Below are 21195 nucleotides of genomic sequence, written 5' to 3' on the forward strand. Positions count from 1 at the left end.
TTCTGCTTCACAGAATCACAGCTTTACAGTGCAGAAGGAGGTCATTTGGCCCATCGAGTCTGCACTGGCTCTCTGAAAGAGCATTCTACCTAAACCCACTACCCTGCCTTATCCCCATACCTTGCACATTCATTCTTTTCATATAGCAATCCAATTCCCTTTTGAATACGTCGATCGAACTTCACCTCCACCACCGTCTCAGGAAGTGCGTTCCAGACTCCAACCCGCTCTAGGTTTTTCCTCACATCACATTTACTCCTTTTGCCAATTATTTTGAATCCATGCCCTTTAGTTCTTGATGCTCCTTTGAGTGGAACAGTTTCTTACTATTTACCCTGTCCATACCCCTCAGTATCTTGAACCTCTATCAAATCTCTTCTCAGCCTTCTTTTCTCCAAGGAAAACAGTCCCAACCTCTCCAATCTATCCTCATAGGTACAGTTCTTCATCCCTGGAATCCTCTGAGTATCCTCTGTAATCTCTCCAATGCCTTCACCAAGAACTCACCTTTCCTCTCTCCCTCAGTTTTTTAGATCACCGGCTAAAATGGTTCATTTGTCTTTGAACTGTCTGAAATGCAGTTAACAGGTTAAGATTTCCACTGATATGGTCCCGTTTCCAGTTTGAATGGTCTGTAGGTGATGTTATTCATTCCTCCCACAGGCTTAATGAACAGACAAAGAAGCATATGGAAGTTTAAGACAAAAACTATCTCCTGGAAGTTATACTGAGAGGCCATTTTAGACCCATGCACAAACTTATTAGCTCTACACATGTACAGCATACAATAAATAAATCTAAATATATATATATATATGCACACACTAGGTTGATTCTGCCTTAATCTGTCTTTATAGAGAAATAATCAGATAACAGATCAAGTAATTTACCATTGCTACCTGTGACGTAAGGTAAATTATTGTGGAAAAGGAACTTTATCCTTTCCTCCTCACTCTGCAGCTATTGTATATCTGCAACCACTCACCCTGATAGTTGTATGAAAATCTGGCTATTGAATTGTTTGGTTTGAGTTCCAGATCCAGCTAAGTTGTGATTTCAAAAATACACCTACAACATCAGTGATTTCTAATCTGAAAGGGAGGTTTTTCTTTGTCAGGTGGATGCGGTCCTTCAAATGAGGGTAGAGGGGCCTAGTAGAAAACAAAACTTGTACCTAAGTTTCTCATTTTAGTTTCAATAGGACAATCCTGTTTTATTAATCAGCCTGTCATGAAAATGCTCCTTTCCAGAACTTAAATTTCCATGTAAATCAATAAGTTTATTTGGAAGCTAGACATGGCCAGACTGAATTTATAACACAACTTTAATTATAATCCTTACTGTCCAGATAACCACTTGCTTTTATTCCCGTGAGTCCCACCCACATATTTTAAAAGGATTTTCATAATTATAAGTCTCAGTCTGCTTTAGAAACTGGATTAATCAGTTTTGCACATTTATAACAAGCCTTTTGACAGTCCAGACAGGAAGCGATTGCAAGAGAGCACACAAATGTGTTTAGCCTGGAGGGATGGTGGATTCAGGCCATTGTGACAATGGTGGATTTACTCAAAACAGTTTACCCAGTGGAAACACAGGACTGTATTATAAATTAGTCCTATCGTGAAAAACTCATTTAAAAATGTACAGATGAGTTAAAGGTTGACCACATATCAAGAAAAAAGAGTAAGTGGAACAATAGAGGAGGAAGAAGCTATCCAAAGATCACCAGATGACACAATATGTGTGGTCAAACAAGGGAAACATCTCTGACCCAAGAAAAATGAAGGTAAAGTGGATACAAATAAAATGGACTTGTCAATTAATGCTCAACTGGAGTAAGAATTTTACTAAAATCAATACAACACTCAAAAGGACAAAGGTTTGAATATTCCATGTATTCCTAAAATTAGTTAATTGACGTGAATGTTTTTTATTCCTTCACAGAATGTGGGCGTTGTTGGCTAGGCCAGCATTTTATATTGCCTTTCCCTAATTGCCCTTGAGAAGGTGATGGTGAGCTGCTTTCTTGAACCGCTGCAATCTATGTGGTATAGGTACACCTACAGTGCTGTTAGGGAGGGAGTTCCAAGATTTTGACCCAACGACAGTGAAGGAACAATGATATATTTCCAAGCCAGGATGGTGAGTGTCTTGGAGAGGAACTTGTGGGTGGTGGTGTTCCTATGTGTTTGCTGGCCTAGTCGTTCTAGATGGTAGCAGTAGTGAGTTTGGAAGGTGCTGTCAAAGGAGCCTTGGTGCATTGCTGCAGTGCATCTTGTAGATGGTGCACACTGCTGCCATTGTGCATCGGTGGTGGACGGAGTGAATGTTTGTGGATAGGGTATCATTCAAACGAGCTGCTTTGTCTTAGATGGTGTCAAGCTTCTAGAGTGTTGTTCGAGCCGCTCTCATCCAAGCAAGTGGAGGTTATTCCATCACACTCCTGACTTGTGACTTGTAGATGGTGGACAGGCTTTGGGGAGTCAGGAGGTGAGTTACTCACCTCAGAATTCCCAGCCTCTGACCTGCTCTTGTAGCCATAGTATTTATATGGCTAGTCCAGTTCAGTTTCTGGTCAATAGTAACCCCCAGGATGTTGATAGTGGGGGATTCAGCGATGGTAATGCCATTGAATGTCAGGTGGAGATGATTAAATTCTCTCTTGTTGGAGATGGTCATTGCCTGGCATTTGTGTGGTGCAAACATTACTTGCCTTTTATCAGCCCAAGCCTGGATGTTGCCCAGGTCTTGCTGCATTTGGACATGGAGTGCTTTAGTGTCTGAGGAGTTGCAAATGGTGCTAAACATTGTGCAATTGTCAGTGACCATTGTCACTTGTGACCTTATGGTGGAGGGAAGGTCATTGATAAAGCAACTGAAGATGGTTGGGCCTAGGTTGCTATCTGGGCAGGTACTATAAAATCATAGAATTATAGGATAATACAGTACAGGAGGAGGGCATTCAGTCCATTGAACCCACTGAGTCTGTTCCGACCCTTTCAAAGAACAATTCAATTAGTTCAAAGCAAAATACTGCGGATGCTGGAAATCTGAAACAAAAACAGAAAATGCTGTAAAAACCCACAGGTCTAATAGCATCTGTGGAGAGAAAGACAGAGTTAACATTTTGAGTCTGTATGACTCTTCTTCAGAGCCAATTAGCTCCTCTCCCTTCTTCTTTCCCTGCATTTTATTCTCCTTCAAGTATATATCCAGTTCCTGCTTGAAGGCTACTATTCAACCTTTAAGCGCCACCCTATCAATCAGTCAATTCCAAATTTTTATTTGTGTAATTTTTTTTCTTCATGTTGGCTCTGGTTTTTTTGCCTTTCATTTGTTGTCTCTGGTTATTGACTCTTCAGTTGGAAACAATTTCTCATTGTTTACTCTCTCTCTACCTTTCATGATTTTAAGCACTTTTATCAAATCTTATCTTAACCTTCCCTAGGGTGAACAATCCCAGCTTTTCCAGTCTATCCAAATAACGGTAATCCCTCATTCTTGGAACCATTTAGTTAATCGCTTCTGTACTCCCTCCAAAGCCTTCACATCTTTCCTGATGTGTGATTTCCAGAATTGGACACATTACTCCAGCTGGGATCAAACTCATGTTTTATACAGGTTTGGCATAACTTTCTGGCTACTGTACTCAGTGACTCTATTTATAAAGCTCATGATCCCACACGCTTTATTAACTGCTTTGTTAACCTGTCACCTTCAAAGATTTGTGCACAGTATAAAGATAAAGAGAAAATATCACCTGAATTCAAAGTCAGGACTGGAGTACACCTCTGAATGAAATGGAGTGAGACTTCCTAGACTTCTTAGGCAGTTTTATTCCACTGCCTTTTGGAGTTAGTTTAAGGCATAACACCATATTTATACTACACAAGTTTAGTGTTATTGCAAAGCAAGAATTATTTTGCACCAAGCTAAACTTATAGTACAAATGCATGTTCAGACTTGCAAGCAGTAAATCACTACCTTATGCAGAAGGAATGTAAGAGTTCTCAGCTGACAAACGTAATGCCACAATAGAATAATAAGGTAAAAAGTGGCCATCTGTTTCTGTATTTTGGAGAGATATTTCATCTTGTGCTTAATTATGTTCTGCGGGCTTTTCAATGGACTCCCAAAGACTTAAAAGACAAGAAAACCTTTTTTGGTGTTCCCAGGGTGGGGGCTGGGGGGAGAACCATCAACACTAACTGAGATAATGGACTGAATTTTACGAGGAAGTTGGGACCCAAGGTTGTGGTGAAAACTGGGCCTCAGCCTGCATTTGCTGGGAGCGGAACCCACTCACCAATCTTACCACTGGCAGCCCCATAACTGACCACCTGTGGGGCGGTCACCCAATTAAGGATAGCGGGTGGACTCTGGATGCTGCCAGCCCAATCATAGGGCTAGCAGCTTTGAAGTCTCAGCAGCATCCACAGGAGAGGTGGTCGCTGCTGAAATATGTGCAGCTTGGCAGGTAAGTAAAAACAATTAAATTCACAGGGCTGAGGGTCAGAGGGAATCCCCTCTAAGATGCTGTCTTCTCTGCCCGTGGCCACTTCTTTGTTCCATTAAATCATTCAAACCTGGGCTGTTGCTGGGAGGCCTTATCCATTTAGCTGGTAGGCCACCCCTTACAGCGTCACCCTGCTAGCTGGCAACATCATCCGGCCCCTGACTGGGCCTGTAATCATGTAAATTGATTGCCCGCCTCCTCGGGACGAGCAGCCTCTCCATTTTCCACTTCTGCCATTGGTAAAATGCCCCGATGGCAGGACTGCATCAGGGAGCTCCACACGACTTTACTGGAACCCCTGCCTCTGGGGGGGCCAGTAAAGACCCGGGCAATGATTTTATTTTAAGGAACAAAAATGCTGTTTATTTTCTTTGTTGGTAATTCCTTTTTGGGGTGTGAATGAGGAAAATAGACTTTAATATGCTTGCACTTATACTAAGTGGATATTGTAGCCCAGTGTTTATAGTAATAGACAAATAACTTTGGGGTCATGGCTTCAAATCTTACCATGGGAGAGTTATTAGATTCAATTTTATAAAGCCAGTAAGCTGTGGATTAGTGCCAGTTAAAGGAGGAAAAAGGCTGAATTACTGTAAAATCCAAATCATTCATGACCATCCTTTTGGAAGAGACCTTCCACTTTTACATGATCTGGGGCAGAATTTTTCCCTCGTCGGGCAGGAGTGGCCATGAAACTGACCGCTGCCCGCGATCAGACCCTGACAGCGATTTCACCCCAATTAAGGCCCTCCCAGCATGAAATGCGACTCCACACTGACCAGGAAGGGCCGAGTGGGGGCGGGGGCCTATCGGCTGCTGGGCTCAATGGCGACCTGGCTGCCAGCGAAGAGTATCTGTCTGCTGTTGCAATGATGGAGTCGAGTGAAGCTGGACACAGCAGGTGGGAGGTCAGGTTAGGTGGGCTTTCCCGACGAGTGCCTCGCTGTCCTCCTGGAGGCAGTGGCTGCCAGGAAGGACACTCTTGTCCCCAGAGATGTGAGGAGGAGGGCAGCAGGCCTCCCCATGGGGGTATGGGAGGAAGTTGCAGCGCAGGTTAACAGCCATGATGTGGTGCGGCGTACATGGGTGCAATGCCGGAAGAGGTTCAATGATCTGTTACGCTCAGGAAGTAGCGGGCTGGCATGGGTGAGTGTGCAGAAGTGTTAAGGTGTGGCCGTCCTCCCGTGGACTTCAGGGGTACTAGAGTCTGAGTGCCAACTGTCAATGATGCTGGAGCTGGCCAAGAGGGTGAGCCCTGGCTGCTTGGACTGAGTACCTTGCGGCTCAAGGGCCATCACTCGGATGTGCCCTGCAAGGTGCTCCTCAGTTAGGGTTGGCCAGGCTGCAATGGCGCTGCAGGTAGAGAGTGGACTAAACAATGCTCCTATGTCCTTTCAGGAGAAGACAAGCCATAACCAATCAGAGAGTTCAGTACAGGCGGAGGCCTGCCCAACCGGCTGCTGCTCTCCCGGTTCGAGCAGGACGTCCTAGAGCTGGAGAGCCGGTATGCTCTCCATGCAACCAGGTATGGAGAGGCGGGGATGCCAGATGAAGGTAAGAGCCCAGTACACAGGAGTGACAGTTTCGGATGGTGCAACCATTCTAGTGCAGTCTTTTCATTGATGGGAGCCTCAAAACTGGAGTCCCCTTTGACCGTTGAAAGACGAGGGCACCGTGATGCAGATCTGCATTGTCTCACTAGGGTGCCTGGCATGCACAGTGACAGTGTGAAGATTTTAACTAATGGCACATCCTTCTCCCTTTTAGATTCGCCAGCATGCACTTGATCTCTGTAGCCCAAAAGGCCACCCCCGCAACGCCGGAGGACCACCGGGCTTCAACTGCACCTGCTTCACACCTGCTCTCTGAAGCAGACACCAGCACAGATACCACCACCTTGGTGGGCATTACAGCGGTGGCAAGAATGTTACTGCACATTGGTGAGGGCACTTCACAATTAAGGTGCAGGCAGAGGCAGACAGTGCCCAGGGCTGCGTCAGTTGGAGGACAGCTGGGAACCAGGACAATGTTCATTCAACCGCAGATGATGAGCCTCTGGAGTCATCCATTAGGTGACAGATGCTGGATGTCCAGCAGGGTGCGCGGGAGGATCTGGTGAAGACTCATGAGGGTCTGCATGCCATGGTCTCCGTGATGGAGGAGTCCATGTGGAGCATCAGCAGTGCATTGACCATCATGGCTGAGCACACTGTCCCCTCCTTGGAGAGAGTGGAGTGGAGAGGCATCGCCAGGGACAGAGTGAGGGGTTTCTGAAGTTGTGCTCGGACCTGCAAGCCCTCACACAGGCACTGACCTCAGATGGTCAGTGTCAGTGTGGGAGATGCATGAGGCACCCAGCATCCCAGCTAGGTGCCCGTCCATCAATGGTGTGCAGGGAGGTCCAGAGTGACCTCACATTGGCGCATGAGCTGCCTGTCATCTCTGTGAGCTCCACTCAGCTCCTCTGCCGCTCTATCAGTGACCGTCGTATCTGATGAGGCTGTGGCGACTGGGGAGATGCCAGCCCTGGCTCTGGCCGCTCTCTCCCAGGCGGGGCCAGCACAGACTCCATGGACCAGAGGATGACTGCCAAGGTCATCAAGGCCAACAAGACAGCAGATTCGGCGGGCTGGTCTCCAGTGCTGGTGCCAGTTAGGGGGGAAGCACCAAGACATAGCACTCGCAGACAAAAGTTAAAGGCATCAAGAGCACAAGAGGGACAGGTCATGGATGATTTTATGCTCATTTGTGTTTACTTTATCTATACAGGTCTGGGAATGAAGACCAGAGAAGTTTATGTAAATAGTTTGAAATTGTCCAACTGATACAAGTTTTGTTTTTGTCATAATGGCCTGAGTATGCTTCACCTTTTCGTTTTACTGGTGCAGGGTACGCGTGATGGACATAAGTGGCTCCGAACCTTAGTGTATAGGCATGAATGTTCTTTGTGTTCAAATGAAAGGGTCATTTCAGACATCTGGGATGGAGGCAGCAGCCTTGGCATGCATTTGAAGCTGATCTTTGGCAGCCTAGCTGAAAGAACGTTAGATCGAAGTGTCCCTGGTGTCCCTGCCTCCCTGCAGGTTACCAAGGTCTGGCTCCACGCCCTCAGCATTCTTCTCACTGTGCTCGTCCTCGGACTCACTGCTGGACTCATCATCTGAGGCCTCTGTAGCTGCATCAAGATCCTCTTCCTCCAGTGGATCCCCCTTGCCAGTGCCAGATTGTGGAGAGCACAGCATGCAACCATGATCAGTGACACCTATGGTCTTCTCAAAGCCTTTGGATCACTCAGCCTGTCTGGCCTTGTCCGTACGGTAAAGAATAAAGGTCAGTACCCACCTGAACAGAGCTTCTGTCCCCAGCTTGACGCAACTGTGGACATCTGATGGGGAGACTCCACAAAGATCCCACACTGACCTTGGAAAGAGCCAGAGGCACAGAAGCTGAGGGCTACCCTGACCTTCAGAGCCACTGGCATGGGGTGTCCAGCCACATAGTTGGAGCTGATCTCAGGCCTGATCATCTGACAATTAGAGGTCATTGGCTCCCTTGAGATGCGGAACCTCCTTTGACATTGTACCTCGGGCATATTGAGGTAGCTGCATCGCCGCCTGTAAACCCTGGCAGCAGGACAGTGGCATCTTCTGCGGCCCCTTCCACCTTGGACTTCCTGTTTTCCCTGTGCCCCTTGTGCCTGTGCCTCTCCTCCCACAGGTCCCTCCCCTGGAAGCTGCATTGGGACACCTGGCCTCCTCTCCCTTCTGTCCCTCTCTTCCTCCTCAGTGGAGGTGCCTCCAGCGGAGACCACAATCCCCGTTACCACGGTTACAGAAGGCTGTTTGATACATGGAAGGGTCCACACAGTCCGAATCTTCTGGGGGCCTGGCAGACAGCAATGAGCCCTGAAATGAGGGCTGGAAATGCAAAGAATAAAGCCCCGAACAGAGATGAAGCTGCCAAGTAACAGTAAACAACCAGCTGCAAACTATCTCCAAAACTGCTCACTACTCACGTTGACAATGCTGCTGACCCTTTTTATCCTGCCCTTGGATGAGGTTTGTGAAAATGTCAGCTGGCCACTTTGCCTGTTTTGTCCATACGACGAACAGAAAATCACACAGGCCTGGAAAAATCACAGTCAATTGGGTTGTCAAGGTCCTTAAGTGGCCTGTTAATTAATGGTGAGCACCTCTCCGGCACCAGCATGAGCCTACCGTGCAAAATATCACATGAGTGTACGATGACATCGGGACGCTCACCCGTCATCGCGCACTAATTTACTCCCGTTTGGGTCAGGCACGCGCCCGTCCACCGGACAAAAAACTCTGCCCTTGGTCTAGATGTGGCTCCAATCCTCTAGGAATGAGCAATAAACACTGCTTTGTTGGGCTAATATATCTATATTCAAGGGTCAGTTAAGGAAGTCAATGGCAAATTTATTCCATCTTGTTGAGAACAATTGAACCAGAAAGTGTGTTCATATTGATTCACTTAAAGGCAAATTAGATTACTTTAAGAAAATAACATATTGAAATAAAATATATGAGTAATTTGGAAATGACCTGTTAAGAGTCTTGATATCATTATTCCCCTGATGGGGGCTATTCAGCCCATCCAATTCATGCTGGCTCTCTGTAGAGCAATCCAGCCAGTTCCATTTTCCCACTCCATCCCCATTCCCTTATAAGTTTATTTTGCTCAAGTACCTACCTATATTTCCTTTCAAATCATTCATCGTCTCCGCTTGCACCACCCTTGTCGACAGCGAGTTCCAGGTCATTATCATTTGCTGTGTTAAATAATTCTTCCTCACATTCCCCTGCATGTCTCACCCAAAACCTTAAATCTGTGTCTATTAATCCTTGTACTATCAGCTTAATGGGAACAACTTTGTTCACTTTATTTAAACCTGTTATAATCTCATAGATCTCCATGAAACCCCCCCCCAATCGCCTTTGCTTCAAAGAGAGCTACCCCAACTTCTCCAGCCTAACCTTGTAACTAAAATCCTTCATCCCTGGAATGTTTCTGATAAATCTTCTCTGCAGCCTCTGAAGGACCCTAACATCCTTTCAAAATGGTGGTGACCAGAACCAGACACAATAGTTTGGTTGTGACCTAACCAAAGCTTTATACAAGTTCAACATAACTGCCCTGCTTTTGTACTCAATATCTCTATTTACAAAGCCTAAGTTCCCATATACTTTGCTAACTGCTCTCTCAGTAGGTCCTGCCACCTTCAAAGATCTATGCACATGAACCCTCATGTACCTCTGTCCCTGCACACTCTTTAGGACTGTGCCATTTAATCTATATTGCCCATCTCTATCCCTTCTGCCAAAATGCATCACCTCACACTTCTCTAAATTAAATTCCACCTGCCACTCGTCTGTGAACTGTGCTAGCCTATTTATGTCCTGTTGCAGTCAATTGGTGTAATCAGTGTCAATCACAATTCCAAGTTTGGTATCAGTAGTAAATTCTGAAATTTTACTTTGTATTCCAATATCCTAGTCATTTATATATATATATATATACATATAAAGCAGTGCCCCAACACTGACCATTAGAGGAGACCACTGTCTACCATCCTCCAGTCTAAAAAAAACCATTTGCCACAACTCGCTGTTTTCTGTCCTTAAGCCAGTTTTTCTATCCAGCTGACACTGACACTGCTATTCCATGAGCCTCAATTTTGTTATCCACCTTTTATGTGGTACTTTGCCAAACACTTCCTTAAAATCCAAATTGACAACTTCCATTATTTTCCCTTCATCAGCCTTTTCTGTAACATCATCAGAAGATTTACTTAGATTAGTCAAGTGCTATCTGCCTTTTACAAATCTGTGCTAGCTCTACTTAATTAACTTAAGCCTACAGCATGCTTGGAAGGAACAGGTGACTTTTGATCTGTGGCTCCCTCGGGGGGAATTTAATGCCCCCCCCCCCGCCCCCAATGCTGAGTTTGATGCAGGGGGCATTTAATCAGGTGGGTGGGTGGAGGGTGGTGTCCCTGCTGCCTTCCCGCCTCTGCCCTGATTAAGTTTGTGAGGAGAAGGCTCATGGACAGCCTTCCCACCCTGCTGCCAATTGAGACCCTTAAGTGGGTGCTAAAGGGCCACATCCCACCACCACTGGGATTCACCCAGTGGTAGGCGGGGCACTTGCCATCTGGGAAGCCTGGAAAGCAAACTCTCTCAGGGTTACTTACAAGATTCCAGGGGCATCCTTCGTGGAAAGATACTCAGTGCCTGATTGAGGAACCCGGCACAAGAGGGGGCCACTAAGAGCCACCTCTGACCTTGCTGCTGACCCCCTCCCTGGCATCCTCCACCTCACAGCCCCTTCCCGCCATCACTCACCTGTGGCCTGGATCCCTCGACGATCTTGGGCCTTGGGTGGGTGCATTACCAGTAGCAGCCAACACTTCCCTGGTGGCACAGCTGAGCAATAAAGAGGTGCTGATCTCTGATTGGCTGGCACCTCTTGTCAGTTGGGACTTCTGACCCAGGGTCCTTGATCCCAAAGAAGGCCGCCACTGCCCAGTTAAGTGCTTGATTGGCACTTAATGCGGCAGCTCTTCCCGAAAAGAAACAATGCGTGACTGTCAATGTTCATCGGCCAGCAGGCAAGGCCCCCGACACCACATTCAATTCCACGCCTCATGTGTGGGTCTCTTGTGGACTAATTTATAGAGCTTGATTGTTCTGATTAGACAACAACTCCAATATTGTTGTACCCTGAGACTACCAGGACAGTAGAAGGCAAATTCAAGGACCTTAACTTTTCTTCATCTAGCGATTTTTATTTTCTTATAAATTCTAGCACAAAGATTGTTTAAATTAGAGCCTGAGTTATCTACTTAACATGAGCAAAAGAACAAAATCTGTTCTAGAACTCACACATCGTCCCCAATATTTACAGGGAGAGAGTGAGGGAGACCAGGAAAAACCCAGCACAGCATATTATAAGCCTGTTGATCCAGAGGGCTGGGGAAGGCTGGTAATCCAGAGGGCTGGGGAAGGCTGGTGATCCAGAGGGCTGGGGGAGGTTAGTGATCCAGAGGGCTGGGGGAGGTTAGTGATCCAGAGGGCTGGGGGAGGTTAGTGATCCAGAGGGCTGGGGAAGGCTAGTGATCCAGAGGGCTGGGGGAGGTTAGTGATCTAAAGGGCTGAAGGAGGTTAGTAATCCAGGGGGCTGGAGAAGGCTGGTGACCCAGAGGGCTGAGGGGAGGCTGGTGATCCAGAGGGCTGGGGGAGGCTGGTGATCCAGAGGACTGGGAGATGTTAGTGATCCAGAGGGCTGAGGGAGGTTAGTGATCCAGAGGGCTGAGGGAGGTTAGTGATCCAGAGGGCTGGGGGAGGTTAGTGATCCAGAGGGTTGAGGGAGGTTAGTGATCCAGAGGGCTGGGGGTGGTTAGTGATCCAGAGGGTTGAGGGAGGTTAGTGATCCAGAGGGCTGGGGGTGGTTGGTGATCCAGAGGGCTGGGGGGAGGTTCGTAATCCAGAGGGCTGGGGGAGGTTAGTGATCCAGAGGGTTGAGGGAGGTTAGTGATCCAGAGGGCTGGGGGTGGTTGGTGATCCAGAGGGCTGGGGGGAGGTTAGTAATCCAAAGGGCTGGGGGAGGCTGGTGATCCAGGGGGCTGGGGGGGAGGGGGGCGGGCACTGGTGATGCAGAAGGCTGGGGGGAGGCTGAGGGCTGTGGGAAGGCTGGTGATCCAGAGGGCTGAGGGAGAATGAAGGGTTGCTTGAGAGGCCTGAAAGAAATAGCACTCCTAACCTGCAACGAGTGCTGAAAGTGCCACTTCCCTTAAAGCTTCACTTTGTGTTAACTGCTGGGAATCCCACAAATGAAGCTTTCTCCTCACTTATTGTTCAACTGAAGTTGCGATGTCTTTTGCAGGACCTTTGTCTATGGTCTGGTATCTGCAGTTTAAAATCTAAATAGGAATGGGGTCAGGCTGGGGTTACGCTATCTGATCCCAATATTCCCTCCACCCCTCTTGATCATCTCCTAACCATCAATTGGGCACAGGGTTAAAATGGAGGCCATTGTCTCAGTAATTTTCACCAAATAACTGGCCAGTTCTTCTTCATGAGATTTTTCAGTTTGCGGGAAGCCAACTTTTCCCTGAAAATTTAAAACATTCTATTGGGCAATGCATGTAAATCTGATGGTTTGTCTGCTCCTGTGGTATTCTTGTGGAGAGGGTTGATAGTTCTTGTCTATTCTGCTGTATTAATTAGATGGGACTGTACATACTGAAATGGGTTTCAGAGGCTTTCACAAACTTGACACATTGCAAATTGCATCTTGCAGGCAAGATTAGATTGTGGGAAACATTTCAAGCTAGAGGCAACTGAGGCGCTGAACTGAATCCCACACTTTCCAGGGCAGGTGGCTGTCAAGATGGTGCAGATTCTTTGATTATAGGTCCAGTGTATGCAACAGTGATTTAAAGTTCAGAATTAATCCGACTCTACATCCATGTGAGCCAGAGACCTCGCTGGGCAATGGTCTGCCTTTCAAAATACTTCCTAATGCTACAAAACTGACCAAAGTTTTTGTATTATTTTAGCTCCTATGTTATGCAGCACTGTCCTTTACACAAAACAGAATACTGCAACATGCAAGAAAAACCAAGCTTGCTAACAAGTCGTGAATATTTTCCCAAAGATTCTCAATCCACTGTGTATCCTCAGCAATATTAAACTAGTTGATAAATTCTCTTGCTGAATTTATGCTGGTTACAACTGCAAGTGTAGAGGCATTATATCAACTTCCAATTCAACTGCTTTGTTTCCAGGTACACCTTCAAAGTGCCACTTCCAGATTAACAGCTTGAGGGAATACCGAGGATAGCAATCCAACTTGCCCCATGGTGTCACAATCCATTGTGGATGCTCCAGTTTGCTGTAAAACTCAGAACAGTATTGCACCTGTGCAGATATCAATGTGAGATAATGTACATTGTGTGTGCATCTTTATATACACGCAGTGATATCTGAGTTTTGGAAGAAAATGGAATTGCATTGATCCCTGTTAAATGAAGCCCAGCAAATACAGCAAGGTTGGGCGAGTATTACTCCGTGTGTCCTGTTCACATTGGAGCTGCAATACAACGAGGTCATCAGGCACTAATCTAAGCTCATGAAAGTAAGCAGTAACTTACATTCTTATAAAATAGAAATACTGCAGATGCTGGAAATCTGAAACAAAAACAGAAAATGCTAGAAAAACAGAATTAACATTTCGAATCCGTATGACTCTTATTCAGAGCTAAAGAGAAGTAAAAATGTGATGAAATTTATACTGTTTAAGGGGGAGTGGAGCAGGTGAAGCTGGATAGAAGGTCAACGATATGTGCGGACAAAGGAGAGATTGACAAGATGTCATGAACAAAAGGACAAAGGGGTGTTAATGGTCGTGGTTAGGTCTAAAGGAGGTGCTGATGGTGGCATAAGGTAAGAAAGCAGAATGTGATAATAGCAGGACAAGGGTAAGCACTCTGGAAAGAACAACATGAACAAGTAACTGATGGCCCTTGTGGGGATGGGGTGGGGGAAGGGATGATGGTGGGGAAAAAAGACCAAAAATAGGATAAAAGGTGGGGATAAAACAATGAATAAAAATGAAATAAAATAAAAATAAGTGGATAAAAAAATAAAAATAAAAACTAATATTGAGAAAAGAGATTAAAAAAACAGGGGTGAGGATGGAGGAGAAAGTTCATGGTCTGAAGTTGTTGAACTCAATGTTAAGCCCAGAAGGCTGTAAAGTGCCTAATCGGAATATGAGGTGCTGTTCCTCCAGATTGCATTGGACTTCACTGGAACATTGCAGCAGGCCAAGGATGGACATGTGGGCATGAGAGCAGGATAGGGTGTTGAATTGGCAAGCGACAGGAAGGTCTGGGTCATGCTTGTGGACAGACCGAAGGTGTCTTTCCTTTGCCCCCACTTACATTTTGATAGTCCCCCTCATATACAGAGTGAGATATATAAGTGTACCTTACACTCAGCATAAGAGAAAAGGAAAAGAGAGGTTGTGGGTTGAAGGGTTAGGTTTTTAGTAAGCTGTCGAAAGCAGTGAGGAAAATGAAAGGCAGGGTTAGTGAGGCAGTGAGTTCCAAAGGGTAGGGGAATACAGGCAAAAAGAGAAGATGGTGTGCAACTAGGGAAAAGCACTGAAGGAGCATGAGATGAAGGCATGGAAGGATTTGACTGTGTTGGCAGGACCTTTAAGACAGCTCTCTGAGATAAACAGAGCCTTTGATGGGGATGGAGGGGAGGTTAACAGAAGTCCAGATACAGATGTTCCCTTTATAGCTCTTTGGCCAGGAGATTTTGTGTAGTTGTCATGAAGCACATGACTTTCCATCTATTTTAATAAATGGGTGGAAAGTCAGGCCGGCTCGATAACGGTGATGTGATTTCTCTCATCCCCATCCAATTTTGCTCTATGTACTCTGCTCAAGCATTACTTTACACTCAAGCCATGGAGGAGAAAAATATTGTCCTCAGACCTTAGTGCAGATGATTTAGTTTGTGACAATGGAATTGAGGAACAGATAGCAAGGATTGGAGCAAGGCAAGTTTCAGAAGGAGAATGAAATAGTCTTGCTAACTGATCATATGCAAGAGAGTAAGCTGAACACAGGGCCCAGCACCTCTGGGCTTAGCTCAGGCTTGTCCAACCTTTTCAGGTGGGGAGCCCATTTCAATTTTTTTCTCACTCAAGGGGCTGATGATCAAATTTCATTCAGGTAAGTTTTCCTACAACATTACACATGAATTTCAAAAATTTCAATGTCAAAGCAATAAATTTCAAAAAAGAGTAATTAATAAAAACGCCCATTAAATTGTGCCAAGCAGCAGAGTTCACCAATAAAACCTTTTTATTGCCTTTTCGCTTAAAAAGCAGAGCTAGAGAGAGAGACAGACTAGGCCCCAGGGTCACCAGGGAAGGGGTGGCTCTGGGCCTGAGCTAAAGAGTTGGGTTTAACTAACACTGACCTTGCATTCACCACTGGTGGCACACACTGTGCTGGCCTCAGTGGAATTCATATGAAGGCTGGGTTCAGAAGCAGGTTGCCTTTCAGCCTGGATTTTCCTCCTCTCCTGACCTGCTTTGTGGACAGGTTTTTTGGGGAGGGAAGACACAGGAAGGCATGGTGTGCAGTGGTGTGGTGGGAAATTTTGAGTTGCAGGAACTCTAAGAAAAGGTATTGGCCATATCATTTCTCAATCTACTAATATGTTAAAAGCAAAAAACTGCGGATGCTGGAAATCCAAAACAAAAACAAAAATATCTGGAAAAACTCAGCAGGTCTGGCAGCATCTGTGGGGAAGCAAAATTAATACATTTTTCCAGGTCCAGACGAGAGCATGAAGCAGCACCGAAGTAATCATCGATGTACTGGAGAAAGAGTTGTGGAAGGGGGCCAGAGTAGGACTGGAACAAGGAATGTTCCACATACCCCATAAAGAGACAGGCATAGCTGGGGCCCAGGCAGGTACCCATAGCCACACCTTTTATTTGGAGGAAGTGAGAGGAGTTTAAGGAGAAATTGTTCAGTGTGAGAACAAGTTCAGCCAGACGGAGGAGAGTAGTGGTGGATGGGGATTGTTCGGGCCACTGTTCAAGGAAGAAGCGGAAAGCCATCAGACTATTCCAGTGGGGGATGGAGATGTAGAGGGATTGGACGTCCATGGTGAAGAGGGGGCGATTGGGGCCAGGGAACTGGAAATTGTTGATATGATGTAGGGTGTCAGAGGAATCACGAATGTAGGTGGGAAGGGGAGAGAGAATGGAGTCAAGATAGCAAGAAAGGAGTTCCGTGGGGCAGAAACAGGCTGACATGATCGGTCTGCCGGGACAGTCCTGCTTGTGGATTTTGGGTAGGAGGTAGAAGCAGGCCGTCCGAGGTTGGGAGACTATCAGGTTGGAAGCTGTGGAAGGAAGATCTCCAGAGGAGATGAGGTCAGTGACAGTCCTGGAAACAATGGCTTGATGTTCAGTGGTGGGGTCATGGTCCAGAGAGAGGTAGGAGGAAGTGTCTATGAGTTGATGCTCAGCCTCTGCGAGGTAGAGGTCAGTGCGCCAGACAACAACAGCACCACCCTTGTCAGTGGGTTTGATGACAATGTCAGGGTTGGACCTGAGAGAACGGAGTGCAGCAAGTTCAGAGAGAGACAGGTTAGAATGAGTGAGAGGAGCAGAGAAATTGAGACAACTAATGTCACGCCACAGATGTTGCCAGACCTGCTGAGTTTTTCCAAGTATTTTTGTTTTTGTTTCTACTAATATGTTGTTTTCCTATGTATTAGCCATGTTCGTCCCCAAATGTCAGTAAAACTATGATTTTTAAGTGAAAAATATTAATGCCAGTAGGCATTTTATTTCGAACCATGTGGTATTTTGAAGCATTAGCTAGAATTTCATTATGCAACAGTTTAATTATTTAATTCAATCCTATTAAAAACATGAATTACAGAGGACTTTACTTACTTCTGGCTGGGGGATGGTATATTGAGGGGAAACTGCTTTTCTTGATTTATATTAATAACCTAGACCTGGGTGTACAGGGCACAATTTCAAAATTAGAAGATGATGCAAGACTTGGAAGTATTGTGAATTGTGAGGAGAATAGTGATAGACTTAAAGAGGATGTAGATAGGCTGGTGGAATGGGCAGACATATGGCAGATGAAATTTAATGCGGAGAAGTGTGAAGTGATATATTTTGGTCAGAAGAACAAGGAGAGTTGTCATAAGATAAAAGGTACAATTCTAAAGGATATACAGGAGCAGAGAGATCTGGGTGTATATGTACATAAATCATTGAAGGTGGCAGGACAGGTTGAGGAAGCAGTTAATAAATTATACTGAATCCTGTGTTTTATATATAGGGGCACAGAGTAAAAAAGCAAGTAAGTTATGAATCTTCATAAAACAGTGTTTCAGTATCAACAGGAAGGATATGAAGGTTTTAGAAAGGGTGCAGAAAAGATTTGCGAGAATGGTCCAGAGGATGAGACACTTCAGTTATGTGAATAGATTGGTGAAGCTGGGGCTATTCTCCTTGGAGATGAGAAAATTGAGAGGAGTTAAATCTGCTAGACATGTTCAAAATCATGAGGGCTCTGGATAGTGTAAATGAGGAGAAACTCTTCCCATTGGCAGAAGGTCGAGAACCCTACAGTGATTAACAAAAGAACCAGAGGCAACAGAGGAAAAACCTCTTTATGCAACAAATGGTTTGGATCTGGAATGCACTGCTTGAGCGTGTGGTGGAGACAGATTCAATTGAGGTTTTCAAAAGGGAACTGGATAATTAACTGAAGTGAAAAGATTTTACTGGGCTATCGTGAAAAGTTGGATGAGTGGGAGTAGCTGAGTTGTTGCAGAGAACTGACACAGAGACAATGTGCTGAATGCCCGCCTTCTGTGCTGTAACCACTCTATGATTCTAGTATACATAAGTTCAAGCAGCTTGATAAACATATGAGGAAGAAAGAAGCAGAAGGTTACCCTGATAGTGGGAGGAGGCCTGTGTGGAACATAAACTCCAACATAGATGAGGTGGGCCAAATGGCCTGTTTCTATGCTATACATTCCATTTAAAGCTGCCAGCGGGGAATACAAACACTATACTGCATCTCACATCTTCAGATCATCACAGCCGAGGAATTATTGTGAATCTCATTCCCCCACCTCCAACACTATTTCTCCCCACCCTCCACACTCTCTCTTTCCCCGTCCGCACACTCTCTCACAACATGCCCCACTCTCTCTCTCCCTGCCCCCACGTTCTCTCTCCCCACCCACCAAGCACTCTGTACCCATCGCCCAGACTCCTCTCCTCCCTATACTCATTCTCATCCTACCACAATCTCCCCCCCCGCACTCTCTCCACCCACGCTCTCTCTCCCACCCCACAATCTCTCTCTCCCCCCACTCTTTCTCTCCCCCTCACACACTCATTCCCCCTCCACAATCTCACCTCCCATACTCTCCCTCCCCTTCACAATCTCACTCCCCTTACACAATCTCTCTCACCTCACACCCTCTCTGCCCGGACACATTCACTCTCCCCCCACACTCTCTCCCTCACACGGTCTCTCTCGCCCCCCCAAAATCTGTCTGTGCCCTCCCCCACCACAATCTCAGCTCTCACAATCTGGGTGGAATTGCTCGTGCCCCCTGTTGTCGGGTGTGCTCGGAGGTGTGAGTGGTCGATATGGCGAGAAGGCCAAAAATTGGTTTTACAATGTCAGGAAGCCAGTTTGCAATCATCCGCTCAGCCCATTGATGGCGACTGCGTTTCCAGCCATCGGACCTCAGGGACCTCATTGTAATACATCTGCATATCATTTAAAGGCCATCCCGTCGGAATCATCCCATCCCCCTGTTGGATCGTCTGCACACATTGGCGTGATCGCACGTTGATATGTTTCACACCATCATATATAAGACATGCACTTGGCGGGCTGCACTTTGAGGGGAGCTCGGAGATGAGTGCGCAATAATGTTGCATAGTGCTCACCCAGGTTGCCTGTTGGACTTCAAGGTTGAGGCGCATTGAAGCTATAAGGGCCAGGGCTGCCCTGTGGTTGAGGTGACGTGGGGGCGGAGGCAAGGGATGCGCTGCGGTTGAAGGTAGTGCACAAGCACGTGCGGGATGGGGGGAGGGAAGCATTAGGGAAACCTTGTATAAAGCGACCTTTCCTCTGCAGCTGAGACAGTTCAGGCGCGGCCACATTGACATGCGTGGAGTTGGGTCTCTAGCTTATCTACCACTCAAGCAACGCAGAGGCACGAAAGTGCCACCAAGTGCTCCAGAGCTTTTCACCCCTTGGCACAGAAGGCAAAGTAATGAGTGTTTCAGTGGACTGCAGAACAGCTGGACAATTGCGTGCATTGTACAATCTCCTTGCTAAAGCTGGCCATGGAGCAGTCACTGGTGGAGGTGCTCACAGCCCCTTGCAATGTCATCATCCTGGTTTGGACCAGTCTCCCCAATGGTTGAAGCTAACAGTGCAGCCTTACAGTGTGGGTTAGGAGAAAGCCTGCGCCTGAGCTGAGAGCACAGCATGTAGTCCAATGGACAAGGCCACCGTCAATCGGTCAGGTGGAGTGGGGAGGAGGTGGGCTGGGTCCCAGGCAGCCATGCAGCGCACTAAACTCTGGCCATCCAAGCATTGACCAGCACTTTCTGGGATGCACTAAAGGGCCTTTAGACTTACCCAAGAGAGGTGTTTAGTATACCTATGCTAACCCACACATCTCTCTCTTTCATCCTGCAGGAGGAGTAACTCAGGAGCATGGAACCTGGTGAACTAACTGTATGCCTCATGGCATACAGAGAATGGAGATGACAGAGAAGAGAGCGACGGAAGCGCCTGGTATACAGATGGAGAAGCAGCATCCTCTGGAAGAAGGGGCAGCTGGGGCTCCTGCACACTCTGCTAAAGAGCCAGAGCGAGCCAATGTTGGTCAATGCCTAGCTAGACCCAGGATCTACAGCTGCCGCCTTTCTTTCCCACAGATGACTGAGAACCAATGTTGACGAAGACTGCGCATGTCTATGGAACTGGTCGGTCACATCTGCCAGCTTCTGCAGGATTTGGCGCCACAGGGACAAGGAGAGCATCCACTGCCAGTGGTCGTGGAAGTGACTGCAGTGCTCAAATTTTAGGCATGTGACTTCTTTCTAGGCTCTACAGGTGATTTCTGTGGGGCGTAACAAGCCTCCATCCACAAATGTATCCATAAGGTCAAGGATGCCATCATCGCGAGGGCAAACAACTTTGTGCATTTCACCCGGGATCAAGAGAGCCAGGATGCAGGAGCAATTAGATTTGCCCAGATCCCGGGTTTCCCACAGGTGCAGGGTGCCATCGACTGCACTCACATGGTGCTCAGATCTCCGTCACAACAAGGGGTCAACTATGTCAGCGACAAGGGATTCCATTTGCTGAATGTGCAGCTGGTGTGTGACCACCACAAACACATCTGCAGGTCTGCGCATGGTTTCCAGGGAGTGTCCATGACTCCTACATTCTCAGTCGGTCACAGATCCCTGACGTCTTCCAGGGCCCACGGGAGTTGCAGGATTGGCTCCTCGGGGTCATGGGCTACCCACAGAGGACGTGGCTAATGACGGCTAACGCAGAGGCCTCAGGCTGCAGCAGAGTGAAGGTATAATGAGGCTCATGCTGCAACTCGCAACTTGGTGGAGCAAATCATCGGGATGCTGAAAATGAGGTTCTGGTGCCTGGATCGATCTGGTGGAGCCCTGCAATACAGTCCGCAGAGGGTATCACTCATCGTCGTCACCTGGTGCGCCCTTTACAACCTGGCGCTGCAATCGGGAGAGGAGCTGGCTGAGGAAGAGATGCAGGAGCTGGAAGTTTCCTCCAATGAGCAGGACAACGATGGTGAGAGTGAGGAGGACCTCAAAGGCGAAGATGACAGCAATGAGGCCCTCACACTGGCCAGATGAGGCATGTGCTCAGGAGGCCCTCATAGCTGTTAGATTTGTAGAAGATGAAGGTAACATGCAGCGAGGAGACCCCATAGACCCTCACATTACATCTGTGAACTTTTGAGTCCAGTCTGGCTTATGGCAGCACACATACCTTCTGTGAGAATGCTCCTGTCATGGCGATG

This window comes from Carcharodon carcharias, chromosome 12 (assembly GCF_017639515.1).
Source record: "Carcharodon carcharias isolate sCarCar2 chromosome 12, sCarCar2.pri, whole genome shotgun sequence".
Taxonomy (NCBI): domain Eukaryota; kingdom Metazoa; phylum Chordata; class Chondrichthyes; order Lamniformes; family Lamnidae; genus Carcharodon; species Carcharodon carcharias.